At 48.9% G+C, this 17,444-nt stretch overlaps 1 pseudogene; it reads right to left on the reverse strand.

Annotated features, from left to right (window-relative positions):
* Positions 1 to 15,275: 15,275 nt before the first annotated feature.
* Positions 15,276 to 15,451, reverse strand: LOC144669240 (U2 spliceosomal RNA; annotated as a pseudogene).
* Positions 15,452 to 17,444: the final 1,993 nt, after the last annotated feature.

Below are 17,444 nucleotides of genomic sequence, written 5' to 3' on the forward strand. Positions count from 1 at the left end.
ATTTTGGAAACGGTAAAATTACATGGTGTCGAGTGTCCAGTCGAAAGATGACGTGCTGTTCCTCGAGCTTGTGTTGAGCTTCATTGGAAAACTGTAGCAGGTCAAGGACAGAAAGGTCAGAGTGAGAGCAAGGTGGAGAATTGAAATGACCAGCAACAGGAAGCTCAGGGTGATACTTGTGGACTGAACGGAGGTGTCCGCAAAGCGGTCACCCAGTCTGCATTTGAACTCCCCAATGTAAAGGAGACCACATCGGGAGCAGATAATATTGTATACTTAATTGAAAGTAAAGGAAATCAGTGTCCGCAGCCTTTTCCACTTGAAAATCTGAACTTTTTCCTCATTTTGTTTTTAATGTCTGTGCTTATCCACAAAACCTCAGGAGATAAGGGTGATCGAGAAACATTTCATGTCAATTGATGAGTCCTGACTAATAAAAAAACAAAGTTAAACCATCGTTCTGCTGCAATGCTTCCCCTGTCTGAGGAGGGACTGATAAAGATTAGGAACATTGGAACATGAGGAGGTGGTTTTCCCTCCCACAATTCAGTTAGATCACAGCTGATTGGTCCCTCACTGCCATTTACCCACCTTAGCTCCAGATCCCTTGAAATCATTCCTCACCAAAAATCTCTCCATCTCAGTCTTGTTATCTGCAGTTGTTCCAGCATCCACAGCCTTTTGGGGGTAAATTCCCGGTTTCTTTGTGTGAAAAGTTATTTCTTGATTTCCCTCCTAAATGACTGAGCTCAATGTGTTCCCTCATTCTTCATTCCCCCAACAGAGGAAATAGTTTCTCTATATCGACCTCTTCAATCCTTTTAACATTCTAAACACCTCAATCTGATCATTGCTCAATCTTCTAAACTCAATGGAATACAAGCCAGGCTTATACAACCTCTCCTCATAATTTAACCATCGAAGCACCGTTTTCATTCTGGTGAATCTACCCGGCACTTCCTGAGCTGGGTGCCCAGAACTGAATATAATATCCAGATAGGGTTTGACCAAGGTTCAATACAACTGAAGCAGAAATTCATTCCTTTTACAATCCAGCTTCCTTGAGGTAAGGGTCAACATTCCACTCATCATTTTTTTATTGCTACCTTTACCTGACCACCAGCTTTTAATGATTTGTGTCTTTGGACTCTCAAACCACTTTGTTCCTCTCCAGTTCCTGGTTTCTAACCATTTAGAACATTTTGAAATTTATTTTTTCAATTCCAAATTGGATGACCTCACTCTCACCCGCATCAAACTCCATCTGCCAAGGTTTTGTTCTCTTACTTCATCTTTCAATGTCTCTTTACCACTCCCCGCCTCCATCTGCACTAATTCCTATTCTCCTAATTCAGTGTCATTTACAAGCTGAACACACAACTCTATCCTGATCCAACTCACTATAAAAATGGTGAATGTTGAGCCACAGTGCAGATTCCTGTGAAACACCCCTTGTCACATCCCATCAATCTGAGACCAGACACTGTATTCCCACTCTCTGTTTCCTACCTCACAACCAATTTCCAACCCACATCTAAAGCTTCCCTCCAATTCCATCTGCTCTTATTATTGCCAATAATCTTTTGTGCGGCACCTTAATATGTTCGCTCTGGAATTCCATATCTCTAACACCCATATACACCAGCACTTTTCCAGCACTTTCTGTTTTTATTTCAGATTTCCAGCCTCAGCTGTATTTTTGCTTTTCTCCATCTAAACCCCTCTGTCTACCTTATTACAGACCTCCTCAGGATGTTCACACTAGTGGCACAATGGTTGCTGGAATGGGCGACTGCTGCGCCCCAGCAGCCAGCTCCTCCTAACCCACCTGAAGGACAACCTAGGGCTGTGGAGGTTCGTGAGGAAGGGGAAGGTTCGGAGAGCACCTCAGACCCTCATCTTCTCCTAACTCCCAGCCCCTCCACCAGAGCACTCATGTGCGGTACTTGTCCCAGTGACAATGGCTGCCCCTGCGGAAATGCAGAGGCCGCAGTCTGAATGGGTCCCCAATGGGTAACGGGTCCGTGCTCGATGTAACAGGCCACCATGCTCCACGATGCTGTACAGCACGAGAGGTGAGCAGCCTCCACCACCTCCTCTGAGGCAACTTGTCCTCAATCACTTCATTAACATCACCCTTGCACAAGTTGTAAACACACATATCTATTGCAAAGAATGTTTGGGTCTGTTTTTGCACCCTCAGTGAGAATGTTAACAGAGTGAACGCGGTCTTTACCATTGGCACTGAAGACTGCATTCTGAAATCCAGCTCTCATTGACACCATCAGGAGCCAGGGTGTGCCCATGCATGTCCAGCAGTGGAAGGCTGTTTCCTTCTCCAGACCTTCAGATGAGGCTGTAATACACCAAGGGTTGTGGATTGAGATGCTCCTTGCAGCATTTCTTGTTCATCAATGATCAGACTCAAAGATCAGATGGAATTTATCAGGTGCACTTCAACCATGAGTGCTGTGTTGAAGGCAGTCATCCACACGCGACTGTTAGACACTGACTAAAGACGATTCCCCACATGTCAAGATGCCGTGTATGTTCCAGGGAAGGATGTTTGTGTGGTTTCTCCACTACATTTGAAGCCTTTGTCTTCTCGGTGGTAGAGGCTGTGGGTTCACAGGGAAGCCGAGGGGTTTGGCAGCACTGCATGTTGCAGATGTCACACACTCCTGACAATGGACACCGGTGCTGGATGGATCATGTGGAAGGTAGTTGGAAGAGTGGTGAAACAGTCTGTGCGGCATCACCCTGCTCAATGTGTAGTCACTGCAGTTCTGTTCACATATACAATCATATTTTACTGATGAACATTCCCAGAGAGGAATCACATCTGCTCAAAGTGCACGTTGAGAAATTGGGTAAGTGCTTACCATGATTGTGTATTTTTGTGAATGGTAGACTTTATGAGATGTTAATGTTTTAAACTGCCTGTACAAAGCAAATCTGTCTGTATCATAAGAGACGCTTCCAACTGAAACAATCCCATCAAATTAACAGGGAATCAAGTACATGTTTAAGTTTTAAACCTGGACACATTCCCTCTGTAGGAGCTCGTTGGTTTATTTTTAATGGTGAAACACAGCAGATTATTTGATTATCGAGTGTGGATTGGAGCAGCATTTTCAATAAGAGGCCGAATTCTTCATGCTGCCCCTTCCTGGTTGTGTCAGCTGGTGGACTTTCTGCTGCCAGACACTGCTCTCTGCCTCCAGCTTATGGGCTCCCTGATCTCACTCAGAAACAGGCAGATGTTGTGATTTCAATCACTACAAAACAGAATTGGCAGTGGAGCTGTATCCGTTTTCCTGAAAACAATGCAGCTGTTTCTGCAGGTTGCACTGCACATGGACAACTGGCTAATGGGAACCATTTTAGAAAATAAACTAGATTAAACTAAACCAAGTAATTTGTATGGTATTTATACAGTTAATTAATAAACATTTCAAATTTCAAAATGCATTTCAGAAAGAGCTGTAACAGCTCAGATTAATATTAAAATAGTGCCTGTTGCGATGTGCAAAGCTTGTTTAGTTTGCTGACATTTTATAATTAAAGACTTAACAGTGCAGACCATCCATTCCGCCATGCTATTGGGCCTGGGGTAGTGTGGGTGATGAGGTAATATGGTCAACTCCCCACTTTTCACACATCACCTTGAACGGTTTTCCAGAATATTGGGCTCCGTTGTTCGAAACAACTTCTTACGGTGCCTCAAATAGCCTGAAGATTGAACTCAATGGGCAGAAAATTTCGGCCCCGTCACGGCCATAAAAGTGCCCATCCAGGTACTTTTTAAAGGATGTGAGGCAACCTGCCTCCACCATCCTCCCAGGCAGCAAATTCCAGACCGTCACCACCCTCTGGGTAAAATAGTTTTTCCTCACATCCCCCTAAACCTCCTCTCCCTCACAACTGACCTTTCAGCTATGGGGAACAGCTGCTCCCTATCCATCCTGTCCATGCCCCTCATAATCTTGTACACCTCGATCAGGTCACCCCTCAGTCTTCTCTGTTCCAGCAAAAACAACCCAAGTCTATCCAACCTCTCTTCAAAACTTCAATGTTTCATCCCAGGCAATATCCTGGTGAATCTCCTCTGTACCCCATCCAGTGCAATCTCATCCTTCCTATAATGTGGCGATCAGAACTGCACACAGCACTCCAGCTGTGGTCACCAAGGTTCTATACAATTCCAACATGAAATCCCTACTTTTGTAATCTATGTCTTGATTGATAAAGGCAAGTGTCCCAAATGCCTTTTTCACCACCCCACTAACATGCCCCTCCGCCTTCAGAGATCTATGGACACACACACTAAGGTCCCTTTGTTCCTCAGAACTTCCTAGTGTCATGCTATTCATTGAATACGTCTTTGTCAAATTACTCCTTCCAATGTGTATAACCTCACACTTTTCAGGGTTAAATTCCATCTGCCACTTATCTGCCTATTGACCATCCCGTCTATATCTTCCTGTAGCCCAAGACACTCGACCTCACTGTTAACCATGCAGCCGATCTTGCCACCATTTGCCACTTCTGTCTGCTTTCTGTCCCATAGCCAGTGTCATATCCACAATGTCACTGCCCCTTTAATCTATGGGTTTCACTTTCCTAACATGTGACAATTGAAAGTCCATATACATAACATGAACCAGGCTGAGCTCATCAACCCTCTCCATTACTTCATCAAAGAACTCCAAGTTGGTCAGACACGATTTCCCATGAACATAGCTGTGCTGCTGCTCATTTATTAACTCATGGGGCAGAATTTTCTGGGTGACGAGCGGGGGGGTCGGGCCCCACACATCAGCGTTTAAAATGGCGCTCGGTGACGCCGGGGGAGAGTCCTGATGTCACCGCGCGCCATCGCGATATTTAGCTGGGTGGGCGCGCGATGAAGTGTGACACACGCCTGCCATTAATTAAAGGGCTTGTTAAGGCCCTTAACTCGGCAATTGACGCTGATTTTGAGGTGCCCGTGTGATCATCGGCTCGGTGCACGGGCACAACGGGCAGGCGGGTAAGTGACTTTTTAATGAAACTCATCCACGGGCGGGATATGTGGGGTTTGTCAGTGTTTTATGTGAAGCATTTATTGCAGCAAGTTTTTTAAACTTGCCTGTGTGATCTATAGCAGCTCAGAACGAATTCCAGCAGCTTTCTCTGTACTTTGACGCTTCAGCCCAGCACTCTTCAGTCAGGAACCTTTATCGGGCCTGCAGCTTTCCAGAGGCCTCCATTCAGCCTGGGTATGGGTTCTGACATCTCCACTGGAGGCAGCTACTCTGAGAAGGAAGGGAGGGATAGAATAAGGAGGAGGCCAGGAGTGGACAATCAGCCTCCAGGGGAGCCAACTTTGGGAGGCCAGGCACAGGCACAGGCACAAGGGGCGCAGGGCCAAGAGGTTGTCCAAGGTGGAAGGGGCCGCAGAAGACGACACTATCCAACTGCCAGGATAAACAGGCGGCGAAGCAGCTACCTCAATATGACTGAGGTGCAGTGCTGAAGGAGGCTCCGACTGTCAAAGGAAACAGTCAATAGCATCTGTCAGATGCTTGGTCCTGAGATCTCCCCTAACTGTGTGGGTGGACACCCCATGCCAGCGGTTCTGAAGGTCACAGTTGCCCTCTACTTCTATGCCTCTGGCTCCTTCCAGGGCTCAGTGGGTGATCTTTGTGGTGTCTCCCAATCAGCTGTCCACACTTATGTCAAGCAGGTTACACTCTGTTACGCTCTGTTCAGATGGGCATTGACCTTCAGCCACTTCCGCTGTGACCAGGCAAGTCAGACACAGCTAACCAGAGGCTTCGCGGCCATTGCTGGCTTCCCCCGCGTCCAGGGTGCTATAGACTGTACACATGTGGCCATCAAGGCGCCAGCAGGTGAACCCGGTGCCTTTGTCAACAGGAAGGGCTTCCACTCCATGAACGTGCAGATAGTGTGTGATCACAGGATGCTGATTCTGAAAGTCTGTGCAAGGTACCCAGGCAGCTCCCACGACGCCTACACCCTCAGACACTCCTAGGTGCCGGGGCTCTTCAGTGCTCCGACTCGGCTGGATGGATGGCTGCTGGGTGACAAGGGCTATCCCCTCAGAAGGTGACTCATTACGCCTCTCCGCTATCCAAGAACAGAAGCTGAGCAGCGCTACAATAGGAGCCACGCCTCCACAAGGGCTGTGGTGAAGAGAGCCATCGGTCTTCTCAAGATGCGCTTCCGATGCCTGGACTGCTCAGGGGTCACACTCCAGTACCCCCCCAGATCGTTTCATGGTGATAGTGGTTGCATGCTGCACTCTCCCCAATCTTGCACTGGAAAGGGGGGATGCAGTGGACGATGAAGACCTTGATGCAGTGGATGCGGCTGCACATGATGAATCCAGCAGTGCCTCAGAGGATGAGGAAGCACAGGGCAATGATGAGGGGCAGCACGCCAACCCGCTACTACACCAAGGAGGCAGGGACACCCGGGAGACTTTAATCCAACGAACCTTCAGCTAGCTCCACACAAATGGATCTGCAGGACCAGAATTGCCTGGCGCATCCATAAGCGGCACTTAGGTGCTACATCTTCCACCTCATCAGCTGCAACGAAGGGCTTCCTACATAAACATCAATGTCCACTCAAATACTCATGATATGTCTGTGAAACATACAAATACAGCACAAAGGAGCCTCCCTCAGCCATGGAAACACATGTGGACTTTATTTCCATCCATCAGATGGTGCCACAAAAATCAAAACTAAATGTTGCTCCAACATTGAAAAATAGAAATTCCCTAATCTCGGGCCAACACAAAAGCACCAGTGACAAACCCGTGGTGGGCCTAATGTGCCTTATGCTTACGTTTATGGGTACTACGTCTTGGTGCCGACCCATCGCTCGGAGTGGCTTGTGAGACAGCCTGCTGACTCTGCTGTCCTGTTAGCCTCGATGTCCTTGGTGGACGTCCTCTGGCCCATTGAGCCTGTGCTGGCACAGCCAGGGAGGGAGTGGCCAGTTTCACAGCTGGCACCTCCCCAGTTGTCGCAGCCTCAACAGATGCAACGGTCACTGGCAGAGGGGCAGAGCTGCTGCCCTCATCCGGAGCGCCCAGAGAGGAGCCCACACAGTCAACAGGCAGCTGCTGTGCCGACGTGAGGTCACTTTGGACCTCCCTGTTCACCATAGGTGGATGGGCACCACGCTGGGACAGTTGGTACCCAGAACATCTTCCACATTGCCAATGAGCACCTGTGGCCAGTAGCGCTGTGAGGACTTGCAGGTCCGAGCGTAACCCCATCAGAAGCTGATCAATTTGTTTGAAGCACCTCTCCATGAGAGTCGCCAATCTCTCCATGGAAGAAGCCTGACGCTCTGACATGAGGTTCATGCCATCACTGACACTCTGCCTGGATTCCTCCACCACAGAGACCAAGTGAAGCACACTCTCATGCAACACTCTCAGATGTTCCCGCGCACCCGGCCGCTTGTCCTGCATCTGCTGCATGGCGGACATCTCCAGAGGCACATCATCACTGCCGGACTCAGCATGTGCCTAGTCCTCTGCAGTTCTCTGGCTGCTGGCACCATCAGCTCTCTCTGTCTGTGCCATCTCCTCCAGCGATTGTGAAGTGCCCTCTCCACTGTGCTACGGGACATTAGCCGATGTTACATTCCCCACTGATGTGGTAGTCGCTGCGCTGGTGCCTGCCTCACTGAAATGGTGTGACGCTCGTGACAATTGATACCCCTCAGGTGTGGAAGGGGGCATCTGGACGTCCTCATTGCGGCCATGCTCTGATGATGCTGAAATTAACAAGGACAGTGGGTCAGTTAGCGTTCAGTCAGAAACACAATTCATCCCTTTCCCCCCAGGCTCATAATGTGCTCAACCTTCAAGTACCAAAGGAGAGGAACATTGGTGGGGTGGTAAATAGTCAGGAGGAGGCCCAAACATTACAGGTGCATACAGACAGGCTGGTCAGATGGCCTAAGGAATGCCACATAGAATGTTATGTGGATAAGTGTGAGGTTATGCACTTGGGCAGGACAAACAAGGTACGGGAATACAGGAGAAATGGTAGGACCGTGGAAAGTAAGGATGATTACAGGGACCTTGCTGGGCAGACCCGTTAAGGTAGCAGAACAGGAACATGGTGCAGGGAGAACCCATCTTCTCATCAACCACTAAGCCTGATGTAAGCATGGTCACTATCTGCTTGACCACCCAGCTCACGCCAAATGCCCAATGCAGTCGACACTAAGACATGGAGCGGGGTGACCTCAAAGGCTAAAGCTACCTGCTGGGTTAAATGGCCAAGGTCAACATGGTCCTCACCCTTCCAAAGCGCAACAAACCATTGAACCGCTTGTGACACTGGATCCATGTTCACTGCACAACATCCCTGGAAGTGACCACCTCCGCCACCTCCTGCCAGGCCCGCTTCATCACATGGGGGGGCCCTCCTCCTCCCATCCTGGGGAAACAGGACCTCTCGTCGGGCTGCCACCTCCTCAACAAGGGCAGCAAGGCAGTCATCAGAGAAGCGAGGGGCACATTGGCCCCCTGCTGGCCTACCCTGCAGCCTGCCCTCCTCCTGGCCCACACCCTGCAGCCTGCCTTGCTCCTGGCCCACACCCTGCAGCCTGCCCTGCTCCTGGCCCACACCCTGCAGCCTGCCCTGCTCCTGGCCCACACCCTGCAGCCTGCCCTCCTCCTCTGGCCTTCCCTCTACCACAGCCTGCTGTGCAGACCCCCTGCAGTACAACCTGGAGCTGGCCATGGTGATCAGCCTAAAGGAGACTGCCTGGCCTTATTTTATACAGACTGCCGGTTCCCCATTGGAACCAGCGGTCTGGACACGCCCGCAGTAATTTTAAAAGTCCCGCTCTCCACGAGAGTGTGAAATGCGCTGGGTGGGCCTTAATTGGCCCCCCTGCGAAAAATGGCAGCGCTGCCCACCATTGCTTCAGCTCCACCCACCCGCCGAACGGAAAATTCAGCCCATGTTTTCCAAGCCACATTTTAAGTTATTGCAGATTTTAGAAGTTAGAAGTTTCCCCCAATGTTTCACTGATGTGAGACTGGCTGGTTTGTAGTTACAGGGTTTATCCCCCTCTCCTTTTTTAAACCGGGTGTAACATTAACAACCCTCCAGTTCTCTGGCACCATCCCCCATATCCAAGGAGGACTGAAAGGTTATGGTCAGTGTGCCCACTATTTCCACCATTCCATCCCTCAGTGACCCTCTCACATCCCATCCAGACCAGGTAAATGTGTTACTTTATTGTGGTATAAAAAGTGTTGGATTGGAAGGGGTTAACTGAACTTGTTTGTTCAGTGACTGTAATTAATGTCACTCTCCATCGATCCTAATTGTGTCACTGGTGCGTTTCCCTCTTCTGTTAATAAGGGAATCCGTTCAATGTGTTATCCCATAATGTCAGCGGGAACATCACCACCGGCACTGACAGGGATCAGCGCTCCAGAGAGAGGGAGAGGATGGATCGGAATCTGAGAACAATGGATTGGAATGTTACAACAATGGATCGGAATCTGAGAACAATCGTTTGGAATGTTACAACAATGGATCGGAATCTGAGAACAATGGATCGGAGTTTAACCGATGGGCTTGGCTGGCTTTCTAATAATTCTGATTGGATGACATTATCATGGCGAGTTTATGGGCTACTTCTGGTTATTCAAGCAGGTTACTACCCCATCCTCGCTATTGTTGGTGTCCCTGGTAAGTCTCTGTTTCCAGCTATTAATTCGATAAACCGTGTTTAGCTGCCTTAAAGGGATGTTGGGGAGAGGGATTGGGGTGGGATGGAAAGCACAAGGTCCATGGTCCCACCATCTGCAGCTTGGACATGATTCCAGACAGCAGGATGAAGGGCAGCTGGGAGTTAAGAAGGGGTCAAGGCAGAAACATAACATCACCCTAAATGCTCGCGCTAACACTGGATGCTCCAGTCTCTGTCACAGCTTGTCCCAAGATAAGGAGAACCATCGCCTCAGTCAGGCTGAGAGGAGGAATGTTCGCCTGCCCCATCGGTTTTCTCTCTCTCCCTTTGATTATGGAATCACCACTTTAATCACTCCATTATTGTTGGCTGCCTGGCCATCACAGCTCTGGAATTCCCCCCCTACACCTCTCCACCTCTCAATCTCACCTTGCTCCCCGAAAGCCACTCCATAAAACTTACCACTTTGACCAAGCTTTTAGTCATTTGACATAATATCTCCTTATGTGCCTCATTGTCATATTTTGTTTTATATTGCTCCTGTGAAGTGTCTTGAGGGGGAAAGGAGGAAGTGGAGGATCATGATCAACATTTAGTTTATTAATTTTAGTGTCATTGCTTTTGCCATTTAATCTCTCCTGCCTTCACCACATCATAAAATTCCTTGTTTGTCCTTTCAGGTATAATCATTGCAATAGTTCCCTGGACACAGTGTTTCTGAAAATCTCAATTTCCTGAATCAATCTGATAGCTTTGTTCCAACCCTGAAGAATAATTTTCCTATTTATTCCCCTTCCCCACAGCTAACTCAGTGATGATTGTGATCCTGTCTAAGGGAAACTGTGGTCTCTCTGAATGTGTGACATGCTACCTAGTGGCCATGGCAGCAGCAGATCTACTGGTAATTGTCATCGAACTGATATTGAGACACATTCCAATTGTTTATTGGGAACAGTTTCTTTTCCTGAAGTTGATGCCGATATGTAATATCCATGGCATCCTGCTTTATGCAGCCACTGACTGTTCTGTCTGGTTCACCGTCACTTTCACCTTTGATCGCTTCGTGGCCATTTGTGGCCAGAAGCTAAAAAGTAAATATTGCACCAGTAAAATGGCAGCTATGGTTCTGGGAACAGTGACTGTTCTGAGCTGTTTAAAGAATATTATCTGGTATTTTATATACACAGGTCGGTATTCACTCCTCAACTCCCCCTTGTTTTGTTTCGTACCAGAGTCTGTTCGGTATTCTACAGTCTGGGTATCAATCGAGTTCCTCCATCAGATTATAACCCCGTTTATCCCATTTGTTGTGATTTTGCTGCTCAATGTTTTCACTGTCAGACACATTTTAGTGAGCAGCAGAGCCCGCAGGAGACTCCGGGCTGACAGAAGTGGGGAGAGTCCCTGAGACCCAGAGATGGAGAGTCGAAGGAAATCCATCATATTACTGTTTGTTATCTCGGCAAATTTCATCCTGTTATGGACGACGTTAATGGTTTATTCTGTGTGGTACCGGATGTGGTTGTTACGGTATAGGTCTGTACAGTTTCATTCAGTTGTACGGGAAATAGGCTTCATGCTGCAGCTCCTGAGTTGCTGCACAAACACTTGTATTTATGCCGTGACCCAGACTAAGTTCAGAGAGCAGTTGAAGGATGTGCTGAAATATCCATTAAATCTAATTGTTCAATTAATTCAATGATGAAAAGAACTGAATCACCGGGATTAAAATTGTTCAGTTGAAGGGTCATTGAGCTGAAACGTTTCACAGTATTACAATATCTTTAGAGTGCAGAAGGAGGACATTCAGCCCATGGAGCCTGTACTGGCTATCTGGAAGAGCTTTCCACCTAGTCCCACTCCCCTGCCTTATCCCCATCACCTTACACATTTCCTCTTACATTGGGCAGAATTTAATGGGGCCATCGAGAGTGGGAATGTGGTGGGCGGAGTGACTTAATCAGGCAGGAACCGAAATCTCATTTTCCCGATGGCGGAAGGTGGTGACATCGTGGATTTGTCACTGGACTCGTCATCCCTGAGACCCAGGGTAATGCTCTGGGAACCCAGGTTCAAATCCCACAATGGCAGATGGTGAAATTTGAATTCAATAAAAATCTGGAATTAAAAGTCTGATGATGACACCAAAACCATTGTCGATTATTGTAAAAACCCATCTGGTTCACTAATGTCCTTCAGGGAAGAAAATCTGCTGTCCTTACCTGGTCGGCCTACATGTGACTCCAGACCCACAGCAACGTGGCTGACTCTTAATGCCCTCTGAACAAGGGCAATTAGTGATGGGCAGTACATGCTGGCCCAGCCAGCGATGCCCACATCCCATGAATGAATGAAAAAAGAGAGTTTAATGGGTTGAGTTGGCGACGTTTCAGTGGTGGGTCGGCATTCACAGTGTCCGATGACGGGAACTTCTTTTCCCTACATGAGCATCCCACTAATACTCATTAAATTACAACTTTTCCACATTAAGTCCGACCATCAAGATTAAGTCAGCGGTGAACGGGAAACTTGTGCCACCTGATTTAGGGCTGGTTAAAGGTGGCATGTACCAGGTGAGCTGGTCCATTTGGACAAGCGGTGAGTGGTTCTCTTTGCTGAACTCTGAGGCAAAGAGGAGGGGAAGAGGAGAATGTTCACGGACATGGACTGTCAGTAGCAGCAAGAGCGGAGAGGGGGGTATTGCAGGTGGAGTCGGGGTATCAACAGGAGCAACAGAAAGATACTGGGGGGTTGGACGGTGTGAGTAGGGGTGAAGAATTGGGAGGAGAGCAAATGTCTTGTTTGGGTCCATCCTGTCAGATGTCATCGGGTCCTGGGTGGCAGTTGTACCCCACAGGGAAGATCCAAACTCAGAGAGGGCAATTGAAGCTTGATGGAGGGCAGGTGCAGCTTGAGGGAGGGCAGGTAAATGCCCTACGTGCCCACCGTGTGATCACATCTGCCCCACGTGCCCACCGTGTGATCACATCTGCCCCACGTGCCCACCGTGTGATCACACCTGCCCCACGTGCCCACCGTGTGATCACACCTGCCCCACGTGCCCACCACGTGATCACACCTGCCCCACGTGCCCACCGCTGGCTCTTTACATTTTAATTGGTCTGGTGTCCACGCCGGCTCTCGACACGCAAACGGAATTGGCCTCACTCCCACTCCCACCAACGGGACCCAGGCTTCGCGTATTAAATTCCGCCCAGTGTGTCTGACCGTCCGAGATGTGGAAAAGGTTTCCGTTTAGGACAAATGCAGCAAATCAAATATCCATCCCACCCCGAGAGAGGGAAAAACCAGAGAAAAGGACAGAAGGAGATAGAGACTCAGTTAAATAGAGAAAATGGAAATATTTCCCACCCTTAATGTCTCTCTATTCCAGTCCAATCTTCAGCGCTGGGGAAATAATTTCAGAGTAAATCAGGCAGCTCGAGAATCGAACCCAAATGGTGACACAAAGGAAAGGAGAAAAGTCCGGAATGAGCTCGGGACCTTTCGATTTTCAGTCTAACCCCCTCCCAACTGAGCTCTGTAAGGGGCTATTCAAGCAAGGGGTTTGGAAGTGGGTGAAGGGGCGGAGAGACGGTGAGAGTGAGAGGGACAGTGAGTCGGCCGTGGTCAATAGAAGGTCAGGAATGAAGGTCAGAGGAACAGAACAGGCTGGAAACATAGAAAAAGTGAGGAGCCGAGGCTGTGAGAAAGAGAGAGTAAAGGACAGGCTTGTTCAGTTGGTTGGGCTGTGGGGTTTATAATAACCGGGATCTGGGTTTGATCCTCTCCCAGCTCAGAGGGAATTGGACCAACATTCTGTCCGTACAATTATATAATGGTGCAAGGAAGCAGGAGGCCATTTGACATCTCACAGGCAATCTCCAACTTGGAATTCCTCAGCAGAGAGTTGAAGAAATGTTTGATCAAAATGAAATTCAACAACAGAATCAGACAGTCTCCCCTTGTTACCTCCCAATAGCACCTCGCTGTTAAAGACTGAACTTAATTTCATTTCTGTAGCTGGGAGTAAATGCTGCTCAGTGGAATTTCTGACCCATCCCTCTCTTCACAATCCATTAGTGTTGAGAAAGCAATGGGGAATGTTATACACATATGGTGTACTCTCCGAATTGCTTTCCTTTTTTTTGGAAAAATATATTTCATTCATAAAATATCAGGAAGAACATTACAAAACATTTCTAAATCGCCATCACAAAAAGTACAATCAGAATCAACTTTTACACATGCGTCACGAGTTGCTTCAATACGATCAATGAATATTACAACCATTTCAATCTGGTCATTACAGACAATCAGACAATGGGATTGGAGTTATCAACAAACAACATGTTGCTCTCTGAGGTGCTTCAATACAATTAGAATACAATGAGTATTCAATGCAGACATTCATTGTGAGCTGGACAGCCCGAGGGGTCTATACACTTCCCAGCCCCAAAGAGCGTCCTTCACCGAGTTAATGATCCTCCCGCGTAGTTGATGTTTGTCTTGGTGTGTGTCCCTGGGAACAGCCCGTAGAGCACAGAGTCCTGTGTCACAGAACTGCTCAGGATGAACCTCGACAGAAACCACTGCACCTCTCCCCAGACCTTCTTTGCAAAGGCACAATCCACAAGGAGGTGAACAACGGTCTCTTCCCCACCACAGCCACCTCGAGGGCAACATGCAGAGGGGGTGAGACTCCTGGCGTGTAGGAAGGATCTGACGGGGAGGGCCTTTCTCACCACCAGCCAAGCTACATCTTGGTGCTCGTTGGAAAGTTCTGGCGATGAGGCATTCTGCTAAATGACCTTGACAGTCTGCTCGGGGAACCATTCCACAGGGTCCACCCTCTCCTTTTCCCTCAGGGCCTCTAGGACGTTACGTGCTGACCACTGCCTGATGGACTTGTGGTCATAGGTGTTTCTCTGCATAAATTTTTCCACCAGGGACAGGTGGTACGGCACGGTCCAACTACTTGGAGCGTTCCGCGGCAGCGTGGCCAGACCCATCCTTCGCAACACCGGGGACAGGTAGAACCTCAGCACGTAGTGACACTTGGTGTTTGCATACTGAGGGTCTACGCACCGCTTGATGCAGCCACACACAAAGGTGGCCCATCAGTATGAGGGCGATGTTGAGCACGTTTTTTCCCCGTTTATCTAGAGGCTTGTACATCGCGTCCCTGCGGATTGTTGCTGTGTCAGCAGCAGCAGCAGCAGCAGCAGAGAGCTGGCTTAAAATGTCGTGAGGCGAAAGGTGCAGCTGAGAGAGTGTTTGAGAGGTGTATTTGCAAGTGAAAGATGTTTTTGTAAGAGTGAGGTAGAGTGTTTGTGAGATTAGAGTGCTGTCTGTGAGTGTAGGTTGAGTGTGCGTGTTTTTTGTGAGTAGCTGCTGCGGGCGGGCGGGTGGGTGAGTGAGAGAGAGAAAGAAAGAAAGAAAGTTGTGTTTTAGAACATGTACACGTTGAAAATTAAAGAAAGCAAATGTTTGTAAGAAAACTATTTTTTGTATTGAAAATCCCCTGGAAAGGGAGGGGGTGCACCGTTCCCAGAGATACTGCAATACCGGGTCAATGCGTGGAGTGGACGGAGCAAGCCCCTATTCCATCTCCCTGCTCCAAAAATCAATTTAATATATGGTCCCCAGATAAGGGACGTATCAGATATTAAACTGATAAGAACAGATACTTTTTTTTTTGCAAAAATATACTTTATTCATAAAATATCTTCAATCACATTCCAAACCATTCCAAAAACACCATTACAAGGGTACAATCCAGTTCAACTTTTACAAAATGTATCACCAGGTGCATCAGTACAAACAATATTACAATCATTTACAGCCTTTCATTTTGAGCTGTACAGCCCGAGGGGATTTAAACAGTTCCCAGTCCCTCGGTGCACTGTGGCAGAAAGGTCTTAGACAGCGACCCTTCCCCATTGCGCCTTTGCGGCAGCTGCCCCAAGCTTTAGTGCATCCCTCAGCAGGTAGTCCTGGACTTTGGATTGTTCCAGTCCACAACACTCGGTCGGGGACAACTCTTTGTGCTGGAAGACCAACAAGTTTCGGGCAGACCAAAGCACGTCTTTCACCGAGTTGATGATCCTCCAACTGCAGTTGATTTTTGTCTCGGTGTGTGTCCCTGGGAACAGCCCGTAGAGCACAGAGTTCTGTGTCACAGAACTGCTCGGGATGAACCTCGACAGCAACCACTGCATCTCTCTCCAGACCTTCTTTGCAAAGGCACAATCCACCAGGAGGTGAACAGCGGTCTCTTCCCCACCACAGCCACCTCGAGGGCAACGTGCAGAGGGGGTGAGACTCCTGGCATGTAGGAAGGATCTGACGGGGAGGGCCTTTCTCACCACCAGCCAAGCCACGTCTTGGTACTTGTTGGAAAGTTCTGGCGATGAGGCATTCTGCCAAATGACTTTGACAGTCTGCTCGGGGAACCATCCCACAGGATCCACTCTCTCCTTTTCCCTCAGGGCCTCTAAGAAGTTACGTGCTGACCACTGCCTGATGGACTTGTGGTCAAAGGTGTTTTTCTGCATAAATTTTTCAACGAGGGACAGGTGGTATGGCACGGTCCAACTACTTGGAGCGTTCCGCGGCAGCGTTACCAGACCCATCCTTCGCAACACCGGGGACAGGTAGAACCTCAGCACGTAGTGACACTTGGTGTTTGCGCACTGAGGGTCTACGCACCGCTTGATGCAGCCACACACAAAGGTGGCCATCAGTATGAGGGCGATGTTGGGCACGTTTTTTCCCCCTTTATCTAGAGGCTTGTACATCGCGTCCCTGAGGACACGATCCATTTTTGACCTCCAGATAAAGCGGAAGATGGCTCGAATGATCGCCACCACGCAGGAGTCTGGAATGGGCCAGACCTGCGCCACGTACAGCAACAGCGAGAGTGCCTCACACCTGATGACCAGGTTCTTACCCGCAATGGAGAGGGAGCGTCGCTCCCACATGCCCAGTTTCCTTTTCACCATAGCCACTCGCTCCTTCCAGTTTCTAACGCATGCCCTGGTCCCTCCGAACCATATCCCCAGTACCTTCAGGCCGTCAGCCCTGACGGTGAAGGGGACAAAGGATCGGTCAGCCCAGTTCCCAAAGAACAAGGCCTCGCTCTTCCCATGATTTACCTTGGCTCCCGAGGCCAGTTCGAACTGGTCGCAGATGTGGATCAGTCTGCGCACCGACAGCGGATCCGAGCAGAAGACGGCGACATCGTCCATGTACAGGGAGGCTTTGACCTGAGTGCCTCCACTGCCTGGGATCATCACTCCTCTTATGCCCGGATCCTTCCTGATGGACTCTGCAAAGGGTTCTATGCAACACACGAAAAGGACAGGCGAGAGAGGACAGCCCTGCCTGACTCCAGATTTAATCGGAAAGCTATCTGTTTCCCACCCGTTGATTGAGACTGCGCTACTGATGTTAGTGTAGAGCAGTTGGATCCAATTTCAAATTCCCTCCCCAAACCCCATTTTGGAGAGCACATCCACCATGTAGGTGTGCGATATTCTGTCAAAGGCCTTCTCCTGATCCAAGCTGATGAGGCAGGTATCCACACCCCTGTCCTGTACATAGGCAATCGTATCCCTGAGCAGCGCCAGGCTGTCAGAGATCTTCCTGCCTGGCACAGAGCAGGTCTGGTCAGGGTGAATCACCAATTCCAGAGCGGATTT

This window comes from Cetorhinus maximus, chromosome 28 (assembly GCF_964194155.1).
Source record: "Cetorhinus maximus chromosome 28, sCetMax3.hap1.1, whole genome shotgun sequence".
NCBI lineage: Eukaryota > Metazoa > Chordata > Chondrichthyes > Lamniformes > Cetorhinidae > Cetorhinus > Cetorhinus maximus.